This window comes from Lissotriton vulgaris, chromosome 8 (genome assembly GCF_964263255.1).
Source record: "Lissotriton vulgaris chromosome 8, aLisVul1.2, whole genome shotgun sequence".
Lineage (NCBI taxonomy): Eukaryota > Metazoa > Chordata > Amphibia > Caudata > Salamandridae > Lissotriton > Lissotriton vulgaris.
The window spans coordinates 1121662907-1121682722 of NC_141696.1; the positions used below are offsets into that span (position 1 = coordinate 1121662907).

At 46.6% G+C, this 19816-nt stretch overlaps 1 long non-coding RNA gene across 3 annotated transcripts in view; it reads left to right on the top strand.

The window, feature by feature from the left end:
• The window catches only part of LOC147698355 (uncharacterized), a 456086-nt gene that overhangs the window by 260620 nt on the left and 175650 nt on the right, over positions 1 to 19816 (top strand). For 2 of the 3 annotated variants that reach the window (XR_015299333.1, XR_015299334.1), the window contains exon 3: positions 12159 to 12318. The exons of the other annotated variant lie outside the window; for it this stretch is intronic. This is a non-coding gene — a long non-coding RNA (uncharacterized LOC147698355). The remainder of the gene's footprint in view (positions 1 to 12158; positions 12319 to 19816) is intronic. 3 annotated transcript variants of the gene reach the window in all.

Sequence of the window (19816 nt, forward strand, 5' to 3'; positions counted from 1 at the left end):
GCAATGTTTGTCCCTGCACTAACCTCTGAAAGGACTTCAAGGCCAAGAAAATCGGTGTGCACCTGTTACAACGCATTTTTTACAACGCACTACTGTTACAACGCATCCATTACAACGCGGATACTGTTACAACTCATGTTTTTACAACGCATTTTTTTACAACGCAGGTACCTTTACAACGCATACCATTACAACGTATGTATTGGTAAGTATATAGTTATTTTTTAAATGTTATATGTTTGGGGTAAAGGGGTATTTTTAGGGGTTAGGGTCAGTTTAGGGTTTTTGGGTAAAGGGGTATTTTTAGGGTTCAGGGTCAGTTTTCAGTTTTTGGGTAAAGGGGTATTTTTAGGGTTCAGGGTCAGTTTTCAGTGTTTGGGTAAAGGGGTATTTTTAGGGTTCAGGGTCAGTTTTCAGTTTTTGGGTAAAGGGGTATTTTTAGGGTTCAGGGTCAGTTTTCAGTTTTTGGGTAAAGGGGTATTTTTAGGGTTCAGGGTCAGTTTTTAGTTTTTGGGTAAAGGGGTATTTTTAGGGTTCAGGGTCAGTTTTTAGTTTTTGGGTAAAGGGGTATTTTTAGGGTTCAGGGTCAGTTTTCAGTTTTTGGGTAAAGGGGTATTTTTAGGGTTCAGGGTCAGTTTTCAGTTTTTGGGTAAAGGGGTATTTTTAGGGTTCAGGGTCAGTTTTCAGTTTTTGGGTAAAGGGGTATTTTTAGGGTTCAGGGTCAGTTTTCAGTTTTTGGGTAAAGGGGTATTTTTAGGGTTCAGGGTCAGTTTTCAGTTTTTGGGTAAAGGGGTATTTTTAGGGTTCAGGGTCAGTTTTTAGTTTTTGGGTAAAGGGGTATTTTTAGGGTTCAGGGTCAGTTTTTAGTTTTTGGGTAAAGGGGTATTTTTAGGGTTCAGGGTCAGTTTTCAGTTTTTGGGTAAAGGGGTATTTTTAGGGTTCAGGGTCAGTTTTTAGTTTTTGGGTAAAGGGGTATTTTTAGGGTTCAGGGTCAGTTTTCAGTTTTTGGGTAAAGGGGTATTTTTAGGGTTCAGGGTCAGTTTTCAGTTTTTGGGTAAAGGGGTATTTTTAGGGTTCAGGGTCAGTTTTCAGTTTTTGGGTAAAGGGGTATTTTTAGGGTTCAGGGTCAGTTTTCAGTTTTTGGGTAAAGGGGTATTTTTAGGGTTCAGGGTCAGTTTTCAGTTTTTGGGTAAAGGGGTATTTTTAGGGTTCAGGGTCAGTTTTCAGTTTTTGGGTAAAGGGGTATTTTTAGGGTTCAGGGTCAGTTTTTAGTTTTTGGGTAAAGGGGTATTTTTAGGGTTCAGGGTCAGTTTTCAGTTTTTGGGGTACAGGGTAAAAATAAATTAAATTTAATTTTAAATTAAATTATTTAATAGTAAATAAATTAAATTAAATTACATTGCATTTTTTTTGGGGTTGAGGGTCAGTTTTGAGTTTTTGGGGTACAGGGGTACAGGGTAAAAATAATGTTATATTTTTTTAAATTTTCAATAATTAATTTAAATTATATTTCATAAAATTACTTTAATTTATTTTTGGGGTTTAGGGTCAGTTTTCAGTTTCTGGGGTACAGGGGTACATGGTAAAAATAAAGTAATATTAATTTAAATTTAAAATAATAAACGGAAATTAAATTATTTAAAATTACATTAAATTATATTTTTAAATTAAGTTACTATTATATTATTAATATTAACATATACTTACCTATACTTACGTTGTAATGGTATGCGTTGTAAAGGTACCTGCTTTGTAAAAAAATGTGTTGTAAATACATGCGTTGTTACAGTATCCGCGTTGTAAAAACCGCGTTGTAACAGTATGCGGAGTAAAAGTCCGCGTTGTAACATCATATATCCAAGAAAATCACCAGGAGTTCCAAGCGGTTTATATGCCAAGTGCGCTGAGACGCCGTCCATTTTCCCTTCACGGACATCCCACCGAGATGTGCCCCCCAACCTTCTAGGGATGCATCTGTTGTCAGTGTAAGTGTTGGTGGTTCGTCTCTGAATGAATGACCTGTCGCTATGTTTGGAGGATGAGCCCACCACTCCAAAGCCTTTTGAATGCGGGGCGTTAGTTGGATCTTGTCTTCGAACGACCCCGATACCAGCTTCCACTGCTTGTCTAGTTCCTCCTGTAGGACTCTCATGTGCAATCTGCAGTTGGGAATTAGCTGAATGCACGAAGAAGCCATGCCGAGGAATGATTTGTATATCCGGACAAAAACGTACTGTCTTGACTGTAGGAACTGTACTTTCTTTATCATTCGATCTTGTCTCTCCTGAGAAACGAACACTTGCCCCAGCCGAGAATCTAGCGAGGCTCCTAGAAAATCTCGCTGTTGAGATAGTAGAAAGTGCGACTTTTGGTAATTGATGGACAAGCCCAACGTTTCGAAGAGGGAGGTGCAGACTTGAATGTGCTGTTCCGTTAACTGAAAAGTCTTGGCCTTTATTAGACAATCGTCCAGATACGGATAAAACTTTGATGCGATGAACTTGTTTAGAGCCCTCAAATCTAAGATGGGACGCCACTCTCCTGATTTTTTCTTTACTAGAAAGAAACGGGAATAAAACCCCCTGCAGCATTGATTTTGCGATACCACTTCTATGGCTCCTTTCTTGATCATTAGCTTCACCTGAGCCAACAGTTCCTTTAGATGGGGAGAGGGTGGACCCGAAGGTGGACGAGTGGGGGGGAATTTTGTGAATTCCAGGGTATGCCCTTTTGAAATAACGTCCAAGACCCATTGGTCGGTGGTAATGTTGGACCAATTGTAGAAGAACTTTGAGATCCGACCTCCAAGATGTACAGTCGCCGGAGGGTAAAGCTTGGATTTGTCACTGTTTTTTGTTGTTGTTCGCACCACCTCTGTAATTGGACTTACGCTGGTATGGTCTGGAGGTGGATTGATGACTCTGGGACTGATAGGAGCCCCTCAGTCTATTATCATTGTAGTTGTATGGTCGATTTTGGCCTGTTCCACGAAAAGTAGAAGTTCCTCCTCCTCTACCACGTGCCCCACGAAAAGGCCGTTTTCGATACTGTAATGTTGCCAAGGACTTCGCAGTGTCAGTGTCCTTCTTTATCAGCTCCAATGCATCGTCGACATGCTTGCCGAATAAAGATTCACCGTCGTAGGGTAAATCTAAAACCCTGGATTGAACCTCTGGGCGGAAAGTGGTCGATTTTAGCCAGCCTTGACGGCGCAAGACTGCAGCACCCGCTAGTTGCCGAAAACCAGTGGATGAAATGTCGACGGCACAATTGATTATTTCGGCCGAAATTCTCTCACCTTCTTGAATTATGGCCTGCGCTTCATCCCGGATGGAATCGGGCATCTGAGGGATCAGACCAGCGATCTCAGACCACATTTGGCAGTCGTAGCGACCTAGAATAGCCAAGGCGTTGGATGCTCTCACAGCTGTCGCTGCCATTGTCGTAAATTTCTTACCAATGGAGTCCAACTTATGGCCATCCTGATCAGGCGGAGATGTCAAAGGTATGGCAGGATTTCGAGACCTTTTTTGTGCCGCCTGAGTGATCACAGAATCCGCTTTAGGTTGAGAAACCAAACAGGCCGGAGAAGTAGGTGGCGCTTTATATTTTTTGTCCAATCTGGGCAAAACAGCTGGTATGGAATTAGGACGTTCCATTAACCTCAGACCTTCTTGCCATATGTGGTCGATTATAGAAATGTTATGCGATTGCTTCTGAGGCAAGTCCTTAAAATCGTATAAGAAACAATCAGTTTGTTGCGCCTCAATTGTTAGATGGAACCTCTTCGCAGCACGAACCATAAGGTTATGAAAACTCGCGATATCTACTGGCGGTGAGGCTCTTGGTGATGCAGGTGGAGTAGAAGGTGGCTGTGCCCTATAATTGTCCCAATCCTGCATCTCATTATCGGTGTCGTTATCCCCAGTGTTATGAGGATTTTGATCCTCATTATCGGTATCAGGACGAGTACCAGTTGGAGACGTAGGTGCAACAGGCGCCGGAGCTGGAGGTCGAGGTGCTGGAGACTGAGGTCGAGGCGCTGGAGACTGAGGTCGAGGCGCTGGAGACTGAGGTCGAGACGCTGGAGACTGAGACCGGGGCACTTGAGGTGCTGGAGAAGTAGGCAAGGATGGTGGAAACCTACGATTGTAGTCATCCAGCCTGTGCTGCAGGTTTTGCACCAAAGACAAAGGGATTTGTGTAACCTGTTCATAACTAGTTGGTTCTGCCTCGTCAAGTGGAAAAAGTTCATTCCCATCTTCGACGTCATTATTTTCGTCCTCATCCTCGTCACTATCATCCTGACACTTAATGTGTAATTCAGAAGGACTGGAAGCTGGCCCATAAGTTTGATCCATTTCAGAATAATTTCCGGATTCCTCTTCTCCAGACTGAAATAGTTTTTCCGGAAGCTGTGATCCACTCCTTACTGGACTTAACTGGATGAGTGGTATAGTCTTGAGAGACGAGGCAGTAACCACTTTGAAGGTGGTAGCAGTGGTTAGGGGTTGGTGCGATGTCAACGAGCCCGTTGACGAGAACTCCACAGTCTTTGCACCACCCTGGGACCCTTGCGCCGTTGTGGAAGAAACCGGCGTATGAATTGGCAATTTATTCTTGGTCAACGATGATTTTTTGGTCGTCGACGAGGTAGTCGACGAGGTTGCAGCTTTTACCGTCGACGAAGATGCTTTCGTCGACGAGGATGTAGCCGACGACGAAGGTGGAACCGTCGACGGAGCAGTCGTCGACGGAGTGGCTACCATCGACGTAGTGGTTGTCGTCGACGATGCAGTCGTCGACGATGAAGATCTCGTCGTCGGAGTTGTCGTCGACGATGATGGCTTGCTTTTCGTAGACGGGGGACCCGTCGACGAGAGGCGCGTCGACAATGATTTCTTCGTCGACGGTTTGATCGTCGACGAGATCTTGATGATAGACGAGATGGGTCTCACCTCATGACTGCTCGTCGACGAGATGGTCGTCATCGTTGCAGAGCTGGTTGACAGGGAACAAGTGGTCGTCGATGTAGAAACAGCCATGACTGACTTCGTCGACGCTGAAGACGTCGACGGACGCGTCGACAGGCCCGTCGACGAGCTAGTGCCCGATTTAGAAGAGGAGGGCATAGCTTTGGGTCTAGACGCCAGAGAGCCAGGTCCCGTAGGCGCGCCCTGAAGCAAGTCCTGTGGGGAGACATACTTGAAGGAACCCAGTATTCTACTCTTCTTAAGAAAAGGAGAGGGAACCTCAGTCTCAGACCCACGCTTCTGAGAGGATTTTGAAAATCCAGATGACAGACTCTCAGCATCAGAAACCACACTTTCAATAGATCTCAACTTCTGTAGCCACAGAAGGAGACGGGCCTCTCTATCCCTCAATGTTTTAGGGGGAAAAGTGCGACAGAACTTGCAGGTAGAGGCATTATGATCCGGGTAAAGACAGTAAATACACTTACTGTGTGGGTCCTCATGAAAAAGGCGTAATTTACCACAGGATGGACAAGCCTTGAAAAGGGTTTTCTTTGTAGAAGACATTTCTGAAGTGAAAACAGCTAGAACTGGTGAAAAACTGAGCAGAGCTCAGGGAGACTCCCTTCACACGACGTGCGGTAGAAAATCTGAGGACTTGGGCTTCTGAGGAGAAGGTTCTAGAGGAGGCTACAGCCTGATTGGCTGGAATGTGGACCAACACATAATGACTCTAATATGTTACTAAAGTGAATTCTCCCTTGGGCTTTTCAATGGGCCTATTCTGTTCTATGGTACTTTTTTAAGTTTACATTTCTATTGCATTATATGTATGTATATTTTTATTTATGATATTTCTCATATATACATGCATATATTACTGCTATTTTATGTACCGTGGGACTCCCACTTCGACGACGGGGAATATTCAAGCATGTGAATCTATGAAAGACACCCCTAATACTGGAGAAGAAGCTGCTACTGGCTACCTGTACATCTCTGGCAGACTAGGCCACACACTGCTTGGGTCAAAAGATAAGATTATGAGGGAAGCACCAATGTGGGAAGAAGCAATGCTGAAAGAATTTCACTTTCGAATCAATACAGTCTGGTTCAGAGTCAGACACATAAATATATAGAGCTGAGGCACGCCCGCCAGGCGGAAGGGCTTGAGTGATCTGAGATTCAGGAGTATGCGCCAATGGAAAATAGAATCCTTCTGGGCGACGTGGACAACAACATTCAACAACATTCCTTTAGAGTCTGAAGGCCAAATGAGAAGGAGACTTAGAGGCAAAAGGAAAGCATAGATTGGTAGACAGTGTTCATGCATTGCAGAGAAGTGGCACTTGTAGGAGAGTAGGGTCTGCTATCCTATGGTCACCCCAAATTTTTCTTTTTGCTTCACTGGTTTATGACTTAATGTGGCTGCGGGCCTGCTAATCAGACCCACAGCCTGCTGTTCTCTCTCTAAATTACAGCCAATGCACCCTAGGTGCATTACGAATTGGAACTGGTTCACCTTATTGGCCCCTGTAACAGTGTACCCTAGGTACCCAGGGCATAGGTGTTTCCAAGGCCTACCAGGGGCTGCAGCATGTATTGTGCCACCCCTGGCCTGGCCTCCATATTTGACACAACTGGCTGATCACTCAGCTGGGGTAAGTTGGTGTAATCACCTCTTACTTAGATATAGTATCCCTACATCTAACCCTAAACTGGACACATATGTTCCTATCAGCCACTCCTATGGAAGGCCTCTTAGATCCTGGAGGCAGAGTGCTTGGAAATATGTGAGATGGTGCTCTAGCATGAGCTGAGCCTGTCTGCAGCTGTCGGGAACCACTCCCTTAGCTGTTCCGGGATATTGCCATACCATATACTCTTATGTGCATTATAATCCTCGCGGTTATATGCTAACTTTGGTTTGGCTTTATCAAAACATGTCGAGTAAGGTGTCATACGATTTGGAATACTATCCCCTCGACAGTTCTGTTGACGGGGATAGCATTCCACCCTTCTAGAGGGACACGACATGTGTGTAGCCTTAACCCCGGTTAAAGTTAACCAGAGCCTCAGCATCACAAAATGGATGCTGCCACCACAGACACAAGTCTGACCTCCTGCTGCTGGGAGTCCTTCCAGTGAGGGAGGCTTGGACAAAGGGTTTCCTGCCTTGGGAGGTGCGAGCACCACCCCAGACAGGATTTTGTGTATTGGGTAGGACAGGGCTGAATAGATTGAGACATGCCCGGGGAGGCCTGGTGAGGAGCTGGACAAAGGAAAGGGGGTGTAACCGCCCCCCTTCCTGTTCCCACCCAGAGGAGGGACCTAGCAGGTGATCCACCCCTCAGATTGGGAATAAGAGTGGGAGCAGTGCCAGAGCACCTCAGATCATCCTGAATCAACTTGAAACTAAGAAGACGACTGGACTTCGACATTCTGCTGCACAGAAGACTGAAGAGAATCTCCCTTGTGGCCTTTGGCCTAGGAGTGGCCACCCTGTGAACACAGGCACCAACCAGCGAATCGACGTCTGCTTTGCCGCCGCCTCCCGCCGGAGCCCGAGCCCAGAGCCTGACAAGACCCAAACTCCCAGACTTCTCACAGCCCGATCCACAGTCCCTGCAAACAAGGGGCCCGTGGAGGCACCGAGAGACATGGGACCGGACATCTTGGAAGACACCCGAAGAGCTGACTGCGCAGCATCAGAGGCATCCTCAACGTTGTGCTTTGGGGACTGAGAACCCCCACCACCGAGCAGCCCTTGCACCGAAGATCAGCCCCCCAGCATCTCCACGATCTGCGTGGGGCCCTTTTGCATTGTGCCACTCGACGCGCCATCCCGGCCACTAGCCACGTGGTCAGCGGCCATCTTGGCGACGAAACCGAAGAACTACACTGCGGGTCTGGTTGCTCCAGACTTGCCCTAGCTCCTGTAAAAAGGAGCACCCGCTCTGACCTTGCTGGTCCGAGTAACAAGCCTTTTTCAACTCCTGCGTGGCTTGCATTAGCCACGGCCTGTTTGCTTCAATCAAGTTGCCGACACCGCCAACAGCGAGAAGCCTGCGTGGGACAGCTCGTGACCGACTCCTGGACGTCCTTGACCCCCGGTGTCCACGTGGCTGCAGAGAGAAGCTACACCTCAACGCCTGTTTGCACCCGACATCGCCTGGTTCCAATCTGGTTCCACTGTAGTCACTGGCTAGTGACTTTGAACATTGTCCACTCTGCTTTCAGGTCTTCACAACTTCAGATCCACCCTTGGATCCACCAGAACTCTTCACATTGAGCCGCCTGCAGCATCTTCAGCTCCAAGCACCATCGACCAGCGTGACGAAACCCGACACTACTTCGACCCTATGCACCCGCTTCCTGTGGGTGAGGTAACTCAGCAACGCCGGTGTTCCCACACTGGTACACACCTCTAGGGCCTGTGTCTCAAGTTTCAGCTTTCTTGGTCACTCGGAAGGTTCCGAACTAACTAACTTTCTAACTTTTACGCACCATAGACTTTGTATTGGTGAGTGCGTGCACTTTAAACACTGCACCCGAGTCCCGCGGGCCTTTCCCGACTTAGTCACTGCTAGTCCCGAACAGCTCCAGCGATTCCCAAGGCCCTAGACCTGTTTCCCTATCGATTGGTATCTCTTATACCACTTTCTTAGTATATGGTTTAGGTGGCCCCTAGGGCTCATCCATATTGTGCAACTTTTGTGTATTTTAAACTGTGTTTTGTTTAACGCTTGTGCTTCTGTGCTCATAAAGAGTTCAGGGGATATTTGTAGTTAATAAATATATATATATTTTCAATATATATCTGTGTGGTGTCCTTTCATTTGGTATTCAAGGGGATTGTGTATGGTAATACAGCTGGCTTCACATGCCTTTCAGAGTTTAGCCTAAGACTGCTTTGTCCACGTTACCACTAGGATAACTGGTCTATAAGGTTGACTTACAACCGATCATCATAAGGGTTGTTTGGACTGATACAAGGTGGTTCCAGAATTGGAAACATCATATATCAGGCCAACTTCTCACAGCACTATTGACAATAGTCAGCTAGAAGTCCTCCACAAGATATATTACAAACCTACTAGGTTGTATAAAATGGGACTCGCCTCATCCAATGCACTACAGAACATGGCACTTTCATGCACATGATCTAGACCTGCACTAAAATACAGGCATATTGGAGAAAAATATTATTTAAATTGCGACAAGGCATTCCTCCACTGCATCTATTTGTAACTTTGGGAATCCCTAGTGAGATGTGTCTGATGCGAGCCAGACTCATACTGTACATGCTGGGCCTGATTAGCAAAAAAATATATTGCAGACCTGGTGTTCCCCGAGAAACAAAATAAAGATTGTGCAAGCAGGAATGGACACATATGTATATTTATTGGTCAGAAAAAGTAATAGAAGAAGCTAGGCGATACTCTTTCAAATTTCATAAAGTATGGGAGTGTTGGGTGGAACGCTATAGTTTGGGAAATGAGACTTGAGTGCTGGACAATTGAGAAAGCAGGAGATCAACCTTTATGTGTACTGCAAGAAGGGGGGGATGGTTTGAGATGGTGGCAATAGACCACATGGTTTCTACCAGCCCAATATCTTCATTTAAAATTAGGTCTAGACTCTATGCTTAATCATTTAATTTCAGAAACCTCCCCGTACAATATGATATCTTGATGAGATGTGGAAATGTGTTCTTTTTATTCTTTGTGTACTGATTTTTTAAAAACATATTTTATTGGGTTTTTGATGAAACATGTAGTAACATTTACTTTTCCATTACGCTTTCTTTGCCACTCTCATATCATAGATATTCAGTCACTTCCCGAATCCGTTCCATAAATGGAAGGTCAATGTATTTCTGGATTAGTGCCTTCCCCCACCTTAAAGGCACCACAATTGTGTTCGCAAACATTGCTATTTCTTTTTGCAAATTACAATTAGAATATTTTATTTAACAAGTTTTATTTAGCGCTGGCTAGACCCGAAGGTATCAGAGCTCTTTACATAAGGTTCCACAAAGTTGCAAAAATTACATCCGTTACAAATTACATAATATACCAGTGAAAACAATTAAACATAACGTACTAGGTTCATGGAGTGAAGAAAGGTAAGGGGGTAGGGAAAAGGAGTAGGGGGAGGTACGTCGGAGAGAAGAAGGGAACCTCTATCCAAGGACCAGCTGGGTAGGTGAGGGCTGAGGGGGGAGTCCATAGTCCATCTCCGCAATAGCTATCTGGTAGCTCCACCAGGCATCAGCCAAATAGCTAAGTCTCCACGGAAAAACATTAAAGAAGACGAAAAGAAAGGAGCATAGAGGGAGAAGGGGAGGGGTTAAGGGGTGTACGATGGAGAGACTAAGGAAAGTCTGCCTAAAGTCTGGCTGGGTATGTGACGGTCGAGGGGGAGTCCGCAGCCCATCTCCTCTTTAGCTATCAGGTAGCTCCACCGGGCATTGGTCAAATAGCTAAGTTTCCACGGTCAAAGGAAATATCCCAAAGTAAAAGTCCAGAAGGGTGAGCAGGATCAAGGTCAGGAGAGGGCTGTGATCAAGATCAAGGTCGTAGGCCAGTTATAATGTGAAGGAGTAGTAGAGCATTATGGAGCGGCCCACTGAGGTGGCCATCTTGAGTTCAGGCACAGGGATTGTGTCCTTGATGTTTGAAATAATTCAGTCGATCCCCCATAATCTCAATAACTCGAAATGCAAAGGGGGTGTGAGCTATGCAGTGGTGCGGCAAGAGGACAGGGCCTGTGTTCGCGTGTTTTAAAAGGGGGCGAGAGTGTCGCTTCCCCTCCAGCCGCAACCGTAACTCAGAGGTAGTGAGGGCAAACGAGTAGAATAATGCGCAGCGAGCACCCCAGGGTGGTTAGTCGGTAAATCGGGATGTGGGTCGAGGGTAGGGGCTTTCTCAGAAGGACAGAAATGTTGGTCAGCGGCACCAGAAAGCATTCCTCATCCCCTTGATGATCAGGATGGTGCCCACGATCACACTAAAGATACTTTTAACAGCCTCTTCAGCTACAATTCTCACTGAGACGCAGCTGGCTTGATCACCCTGCTGTGTTTTTCTGTGTTGTTTGGAACCTGACAACAGGGTGGCTTGTGCTTCACAGCTGTATTTTACTCTTTATCAACATTACTTGACTTTTTACTCAGTGTATCATACTTTGCTGCCTCATACTCCCGAAGCGTGCTTCTTCTTGCTTCGTGTCAGAAATTACTAATGATGTGTTTGGACAGGATTACCATTTCACTACTTTCTTAGTATTGTGTGGTGCGCAACTAGCAGCTGTTGCAGTATCTTCAAACTGTACAATGAAAACAGAGCGCTCACTCTAGGGTTGTGGAGGTGACTCCTGTTTCCGCTTCGCTCACCGGGTGAGCGGTATACACCTGTTACAACACAACTTTTACAACTACCTACCATTTCAACGCAACTTTTACAACGCATACCATTACAACGCAATGCGCTGGGGGGCGCTCTAGGATAGGGAATAAGTTTAATTTACTATCCAACACCTTCCCTAGTGTCCACAGGGACTGGAGTTGGAATAGTAAATTATACTTACCACTATCCAGCACCTCTAAGCGCTATGCGTTGTAATGGTATGCGTTGTAATGGTCGCGTTGTAATGGTAGGTAGTTGTAATGGTATGCGTTGTAACGTCATACATCCCGGGTGAGCATATGCCTGTGATCGGAATACTGTTGCCAGTGTTTTGGGCATTCGTGTGAGTACTTTCTAATTTTTCACTTTTTCCATTTGCCCCACTGTGTGTCTTCCCTGTGGCAGTTGAACCGCTGTCTCTTGTTTAAAAGATGCACAGAGCTTGCACATTCTTACCTCTCTCCTGCTGCCATGCAATTCTCTTCCTCGGCTCCACTATGACTTCCCATTGTCTTCTTGGTGTTGGGTATGTTTGGTGCACACTGATGCCGGGAGCCACCTGGCACAATGTCACCGTGCGTGCTGCCATCTTGCGGTTGGCACCATCGATGCAATATGCTTTGCTTTTCTCTGCGCGTCAATTTGCCAACCACGTTTCTGTCTGTGGATGCAAGACGTTCTTAACAAATTTGCGTGCAACTTGAAGCCTTACTTGAACGTCTCGCTGAGAGGAATGAGCACCCGCTTCATCTCTTTTTGTCCCTTTCTCCTGCAGTCGTTCCCCTCTTGCAGCAACAAGGAATTAATGGTACTTTCTTCAATATTCTGTCCTCAAGCTCAAGATCGTTGGCTTGTTCCTGCATTCTGCATCTTCGCATTGAACACTGCTTGACAGTCACTATGACTTTCTCTTTTTCCTTGGATCTACTACCCAGGTGAGACGTCGCTCACCGGCGTGGTTTTTCTTTTCATTTACCAATTTCTACAATTATTAACATCGTTGTTGTCATGCATAATTTTTTTTGCTTTACAGTGCGTGGGCCTCTTTACAGTTCTTTGTGGGTGGTTATGTAAACTTAGTTTTTCCTGCTTTGTGATTCATTTTATTTATACCTCTGTTTCTTCTACGTGGACCCAGCTATTATTCACTAACTACTGTTTACATTGGGTTTACTTGTATGAATACATATGTACTTTCTTTCTTGGTGTGGAATGTTTAACACTTTACAGTTTTTGGCCTAGTTCTTTATTTACTTCAGTCTTTACAGACTTACTGCGCAGTTTTTACAGTTTTCATGTTACCACTTCTTGCGGGGTGTGTGTAGGCGTACAATTCTGCTTTTGCGTTGTTCTTGAGGGTTGCATACTTGCTACTTTACACGCACATACATTTTCTTTTCTACGTTCTTTGTTCTGGTTCTTTTCTGTTTGCAGCACTGGTTCATTGTTTTCTCCTTTTCACAGAACGTAGGAGTGCCTTGACGTCAGGTGTACTGGTCTTGTGCATGTTGTTTACTTCCTGAGACTGTTAGTCCTTTCAGGTTTCTGTTACGTTTCTTGTTTGCATTGAGGTCCTGCGTGCTTGTTTTTTTTTTATTGCAGGATTTGCGTTGTGTGCGTTTTGCCTGAAACTCTTATGTCCCTTCGGGTGTTGTGGTACGGGTGCTTGCATTCTTTTTATTTCTCATCCTTATTACTGTCAAATGGTCTCTTTCTGTAGCATACGCTTTACTTTTGTTGTCCTCTCCTTGTGAAAAAGGGAATGGTGTGCGTGTACGTGTGCCTTAATGCCACATTTTATTGCTAAAGTGCCATTTTTCTACTGATACATTGCGTTGTTTCCTTTGTGCCTCTTTTCCTTATACTTGTGTTGTACTATTGTTAGACTTGTGTTATTATTTTGCACCTTCCTTTTTCATGCCATTGTTTGTTGGGTGCTTTGTTCTTTTCTCCATTTATTCTTTTTCGGTGTAAAGGAAGAGGATGTGTTGTGATGTTATTTCACATCTTCTTCCTTCCTTTACTCCTTTCCTGCTGTTCAGCCTGGATGTGAATGGATGTTATGATCTCATAGAATGTTGGATGCGTGATCTTGGTCAGTTGGTGTCAGCAGGCTGAGCAGCTAGGAGGCTGCTCCTGGTGGGGTGTACATACAGGCCTACTTACCATCTTAGCTACAACTTAAAGCTTATCTAACTTGAATCCTAATAAAGTTAATACTTGGATCTACAACCTGGTCTTCTGTGGACTTTCATACTAAAACACATGGCTGTTTGGCCCAGATGGAATGGGGTCACCGCTTTCAGTAAGAATGAAGCCCTGGTGCGAAGTACCACCTTATCTGCAAAAGTCATCAAGTAGGGAGGCATGCATGAAAATGCCTGCAAGTCACTCATCCTTCAGGCAGATGTTATCGCCACCAGAAAGGCTGTCTTGATGATAAGTAGCTGGCTGGAGGGGACAATTATGTAAAGGCTCGAAGGGAGCACACATAAGAAATGTGAGGACCAAATTAAGGTCCCACTGTGGCATGACAAAGGGCGTAGGTGAAAACATATTTACAAGTCCTTGGGCAAGGGGAAAAGAGAAGAATAAGATAATGAAGCAGAAAGGGGTTCAACAGACCTTTGTGTAAAATATATATATATATGTGTAATTCTTTTTATTAAGCAGTTAGTTGAGAATCACAGGTCAATCATGAGCAATGAAATATACTCTTTGCGGGCCGCTCGCAGGGGCCTGTACAATGACAAATATCAATGTATAACCCAGTCTTAGTCTCCTAGGGTGACTTTCTAAGTAGTATGGCGGGTCCAGGGCCCGCTATCCGAGCACCTTAGTGACCTAACACCCTCCCCATCTACCTCCCCTGCTAGTCCGTCGGTTCCCCTGTATTGCATCCACGGTCTCCAGATTTTTTCGAACTTGCGTGGGCAACCCCGGGTCCAGTATGCTGCATTTTCCGCTAATTGGCACCGGTCAAGGTCTTCCTTCCAGTCTCGGGCCATGGGAGGCCTGTTCGCTCCCCATAGTCTAGCTAAGTTGCACTTCGCCACCCCTGCTGCCATATTGAGCCAGGTATGTGAGTACCTGGGCTACCTCGACTCCCCGGATACACCCAGCATCAGCCATCTGGCCTCGAGCTGGAACAATAGGCCTGTCACAACCTTCATTACCTCTGTTATTTCTGCGCCAAAATGTTGGATCAATGGACAGGTCCAGAGTGAGTGATAGAATGTGCCCACACTGCCACAGTTCCTGGAGCATTCGGCTGAATCACTGCCACCCATCTTACACACCCTGGACCTAGATAGATAGGACCTGTGCAGTATCCGAACCTGCACCAGGCAGAAGCGTGCCCATATGGCAATCTCCCTGGGGCTCTGCAGCGCCTCACTCCACTCATCATCATCATCATCCAGGGGGGGCCACATCTGCTATCCAGGCCTCTCTGAGTGAGACAAGACTATCTGGCATGTTGTCTATTATCTTTCTGTATATTAGGGAGACTGCCTTGGTGGAAATAGGGTGTAGAATCAGCCGGTCTTCCATGGGGGAGTAGTCTGGGAATTGTTCCTCCTCTGGCAGATGGCAATTCAGGGCGTGTTGTAGCTGTTGGTATCAGAAGATCTCACCCTGTGCTAGCTCGTATTCGAATTGCAACACGTTGAACGTTACCAGTGCGCCTCCTCTCCAGACATCTCCCAGTTTATCTATCCCTATTGTGTGCCATCGTGTGTGGGTGCGTAACTTTTTAACCTCCCTCAGGTTGTCGCAGTCCCAAAGTGGGGTCTCCGCTGTTAATTTATTATTCCATCCCAAACTTTGATTGGTGGCTTTCCACGCCTGCAGTACCGCCTGGGTATGGGGTGGGAACGACCCCTTCTTGGCTATTCCGTGGAGTAGCAGCGGGTAACCCCTGCTTCCCATGGCTTAGCGGTCCACCCTATATGCCGGTTCAGTTCTCTCCCCAAAGACCCAGTCGTTAACCACCACTAACTGGGAAGCCAAGTAGTAGGAGTGAAGGACTGGGACCGCAAGACCAACATCGAAGACTCTATGGTGTTGTTTCACTAAGGAGATTGGAGCCGCACCCCTGTCCCACAATAATAATCTCAGGATGCTGTTGATTCTGCAAAAATATGAGGCAGGGACTATGTGTGGTGTGTTCTGAAGTATGTAGAGCATGCATGGGAGGTTCATCATTTTTAAAAGGACTGCCCGTCCGATCAATGAGAGGGGTAGTGTGCGCAAGTGGATCGTGTCTGGTTGGAAGCGGTGGATTTAAGGGAGCAGATTGGGGTCCAGGAAAACATTCTCCTCTCTAGTTATGTGAAACCCTAGGTACGTGAACCCTTCTGTCACCACCAGGGCGGCAAGGTCAGTCCCCCGTCGCAAGTCGATAGATCATGGACTTATCCCAGTTAATTTGGTAACCAGCGTAATTCCCGAAGAGATCGAAAATGAGGAGGTTCTTGGTATCGAGAAGCGAGGTTTTGTCACATAGATCAGAATGTCATCCACGTAGAAAGATATTTTTTCCTCCCAGTCCTCCTCCACTGTGATACCTCGGATTAAAGGTTCACTGCAGAACCAAGACGCCAAGGGCTGTAGGGCAAGGACAAAAATCATGAGCTACAGCAGACATCCTTATCGTGTGCCCCTTTTCAATTCAAAAATACGGGGGGTGAAGTCATTCACCCGCACTCTGGCTTGTTACGCGCCATAGAGCATTCGGATTCAGGAACAAACGTTGGAGACAAAACCTAGCCGAGGCAGTACTGCGAAGATATAGTTCCATTTGATGTTGTCAAATGCCATTCGAGCATTTAGGGAGAGGACGGCTGCATCCTCTACGCAATATGTCTCGGTCAAATGGAGTACCCTATACAGTCAGCTCAGGTTCAGGCAGGTGCTACATCTCGGCATAAAGACAGATTGGTCTCGGTGTATCATAAATGTTATTACCCCTGATCGTCGGTTTGCGCGGACCTTGGCTAGCACCTTGGGTTTCACATTTAGTAGGGATATGGGGCGGTAAGAGATACAGTCTGTCTGCCTTCTTTTGGGATTACTACTATATTGGCTCTTTTTTGGTCTTCTGGAAGGGTCCCAACGTCTCTGGCAGCCAGAAACATGTTTAGAAGGTGGAGCGCTATTTTCTGAGCCATCCTTTTGAACAGTTCAAAGGTTAGATCCTTTGGTCCTACTATCTCCTCTACTGTCAGTTTACTATCTAAGTCTTCTCTATCTTCTTTCTCCAAAGTGTTTAGGGTCATATTTTCTAAGAGTTCTTTACAGTCTGTGCTGGATCTGCGAGATTTAGAGGCATATGTGCTCTCATAGTGGGCTGCAAATGCTTCAGCAATTTCTCTCGTGTGTACCCCACGGTCTGTGTCCAAAATCTCTGCCACCCACCCTCTTTCATTGTCTTGCTTGTCGAGCCAGTCGATAAGTTTTGTGGCCTTGTCTCCTACTTCCTAGAGCCTTCTCTGCACAGCCAAAGCATGAGCCTTGACGGCATTTCCTGTGATGTCTCGCAGTTCTTGCTGCCCATTGCACAGTTGGTCCATCAAGTTCTGTTCCTGTTCCCCTCCCTTTAGTATCTCTGTCTCTAGGGCTGCTGCCTTATGCTCAAGTGCCTGGTAGAGCTGTCTGTCCTCTATCCTTTTTACCCTGTATTTAGGCTTCATATTGCCCACCTCTCAAACTTCATATGCTTCCCAAAGGGTGCAGCAGGAGTCTGGACCCCTCGTTTTCTTGGAAGTATCGCAGTGCCTTCTATCAGTCGTTCAGTGAATTGTTTGTCAGTCAAATGGCATGCTGCCAGGTGGGGCGGTAGGACATTATCCACTACCTGCCACAGGAACCATGTGACCACCGGTGAGTGGTCGGATATACCTCTTCCCAAGTGTTGAGTGTTGAGGAAGCACCCCACTTATTTTCTGAGAGTACATAGTCACGTTTGGAGAGGATGATGTGGTGTGCCGACAGATATGTTTATTGGCGTCCCGTAGTGTTCTGAGCTCTCGATATGTCAACCCACCCCAGAGCCACCACAAAGTTTTTAAGGGAAGTTCCTCTCTTTGAATCTTCTTTTCCAGGCCATCTATCTCTCGACAGGGAGATGATATAATTTATGTCGCCTCCTAGGTTCAAGGACCCCATGGGCAGGTCGAGGAGCAGTGTGCCAAGGGTGGATAGAGTATCTCCCTGCAATCTGGTTGGGGTGTATACTGAACCGAGATTTAGAGTTTACCCTTACCATTTCCCCGTCTGGAGTACAAATCTGCCTAGCGGGTCCCTCTAGGTTTTGCCTGGGTGTATATACGCCGTCATCTATTGGAGGAGGATCCCTACTCCCTGTGACCTTCAGGTATACCCTGCGTGTGCCACTAGGGTGTAGCCCCATCTGTCCAGGGCTTTGTAATAGTGTCCCTGCATGTGAGTTTCCTACTGGAGGACTAGGTCAGGCTTGTGTCTTTTAATGTAGTGAAGTACCTATGTGCGCTTTATTTTGGACCCCGAGCCGTTGACATTCCAGGATATGATTTTAAGTGTGTTTTGTTTATGCGCTCCCATGACCTGAGGAGGTGTGTGTTGTGCCTGTCTCGGTTCGGATTAGTTGGTGGCTGTGCGGCAGCACTCCCCCAGCATGCACCCTCTTTTGAAGCACTGTGTCTCATGTAACTACTGAAATAACTCCTAACAAATTAACATTCCCCTCAACTCCCCCTTTCCCTGCAAACCTGCACTGTGGGACTAGAACTACCCACCACCCCAATTTGCAGAGCGCCTGTCGCCCTCAAATGTAAAGTAACCATGTTCGGGGGGTTAGCCGCCCCTATTCATCTTCTCCGTGAGCCTATTCGACACGCAGACACCCAACTATGCCTGGAGGGCCTCGGCCTTGATCGCCTACTCCTCGCCGATCAACCCACTCCTCTCCTTTTTGCCCAGCTCCAGTGGGCCAACAGTTTGAAGATAGTTAATATCAACTGTACGGAAACCTGTCACCAGGGGCGCTATCTGACTGATCCTCCCCCCACACCCCACCAGGTGCACCTCACTGACTGTCGCTATGTTTGCTTGTCGCTGGGCGGGAGAGTTCGCTTTCCAGTCTTAAGGTCGCTGGTGATATATTTTGCTCTTCCTGGAGTTACGAGGCAGTATGGGTCTGTTCCCGGTTTTGTTGATAATCGTCCTTAACTGGGGAGTCCCCATCCTGCATTCTTCGAGGATGTGTTCTCTTCGGTCCCTTTGGGTTTCAGTGTTCCTGCATGCGCCACCTGTCCAGCCATTCCCAGGCCTCCGTAAGTGAGTGGAAGAACCAGGATTTTCCTTCCGCAAGAACTTTCAGTTCGCCGTGGAATAACATCATATATTTAAGGTCCATTTCCCTGAGGGCTCTCTTGTCTTCCTCAAAGCGTTTCCTCTGTTTCTGAACCTGGTAGTTGAAGTCAGGGAAGAAGCAGGTTGTGGAATTTTCAAATTTTAAGTCCCCTTGTATATGATCTGCCTGCAGGATTATGTTGCAGTCTCAGTAATTTAACATCCGGGCTATGTTGGTGCACAGTTGGCCCCGGTGGCAGGATTGGTGCCCTGTGCACCCCTTCAACAAAAAAGAACTTTGATAGGCGTTTGGGCTGCAGATGGTTTGTTATCAGGTCTTCCACAAATAGGTTGACACTTTGGGCTTCGGTCCCCTTAGGCACCCTCACTATACGTATATTGTTGCATCTAGACCTCCCTTCATGGTCTTCGACTCTTGCTTCAAGTGCCTCGTGCTGTTTAGTTAGTTTGTGCACTTGCTCCTCTAGGGACCTAGAGGAGGTCTGAAGGTCTCAAATGATGGTGTCCGCAGTTTGTACCTATTGCAACATTTTCTGTACGTCTGCCCTAAGGAGCCTCACTTCGATGGTGACAGAGTCTATTTTGGATTCAAGGGTAGATTGAAGACTTTGTATCGCTGCCATGATCGCTCCCATGGAGGATTCCCCAGAAGCAGCCGAGTCCGTAGGCAGATTCGCCTCCTCTTGGTGATGTCTGGGGACTGCGTATTTGTCCATCTTGTTAGTTTGCGTTGGGCTGGCCCTTAGTTTTCACCATGTCATCCAGTCGTCTGCTTCTGCTTGGATTGCATCTAGGTCACCCCTGCACCAGTCGTTGCCACTCCCTGTGTCTCCTCCTTCTGGTGTCAGGATAGGAGGGTGGTCTCCTATCTTGTGAACTTGCCCCTAAGCCTCTCCGTTGGCACCAGGACAGCCGAGGATACTGGTCCCCTTGGCATTACACCCTGCTGGGTTCAGGAGAGGGGTTCTGTTGGCTGCCATCCCAATCTGGGCTCAGGTCTTTTTAGACGGGGGTCATGGGGACTGGTGTGTCCAACTGCGTACTGCTGTCACGCTGATTGCCTGTCCAAGCCTCTTGAAA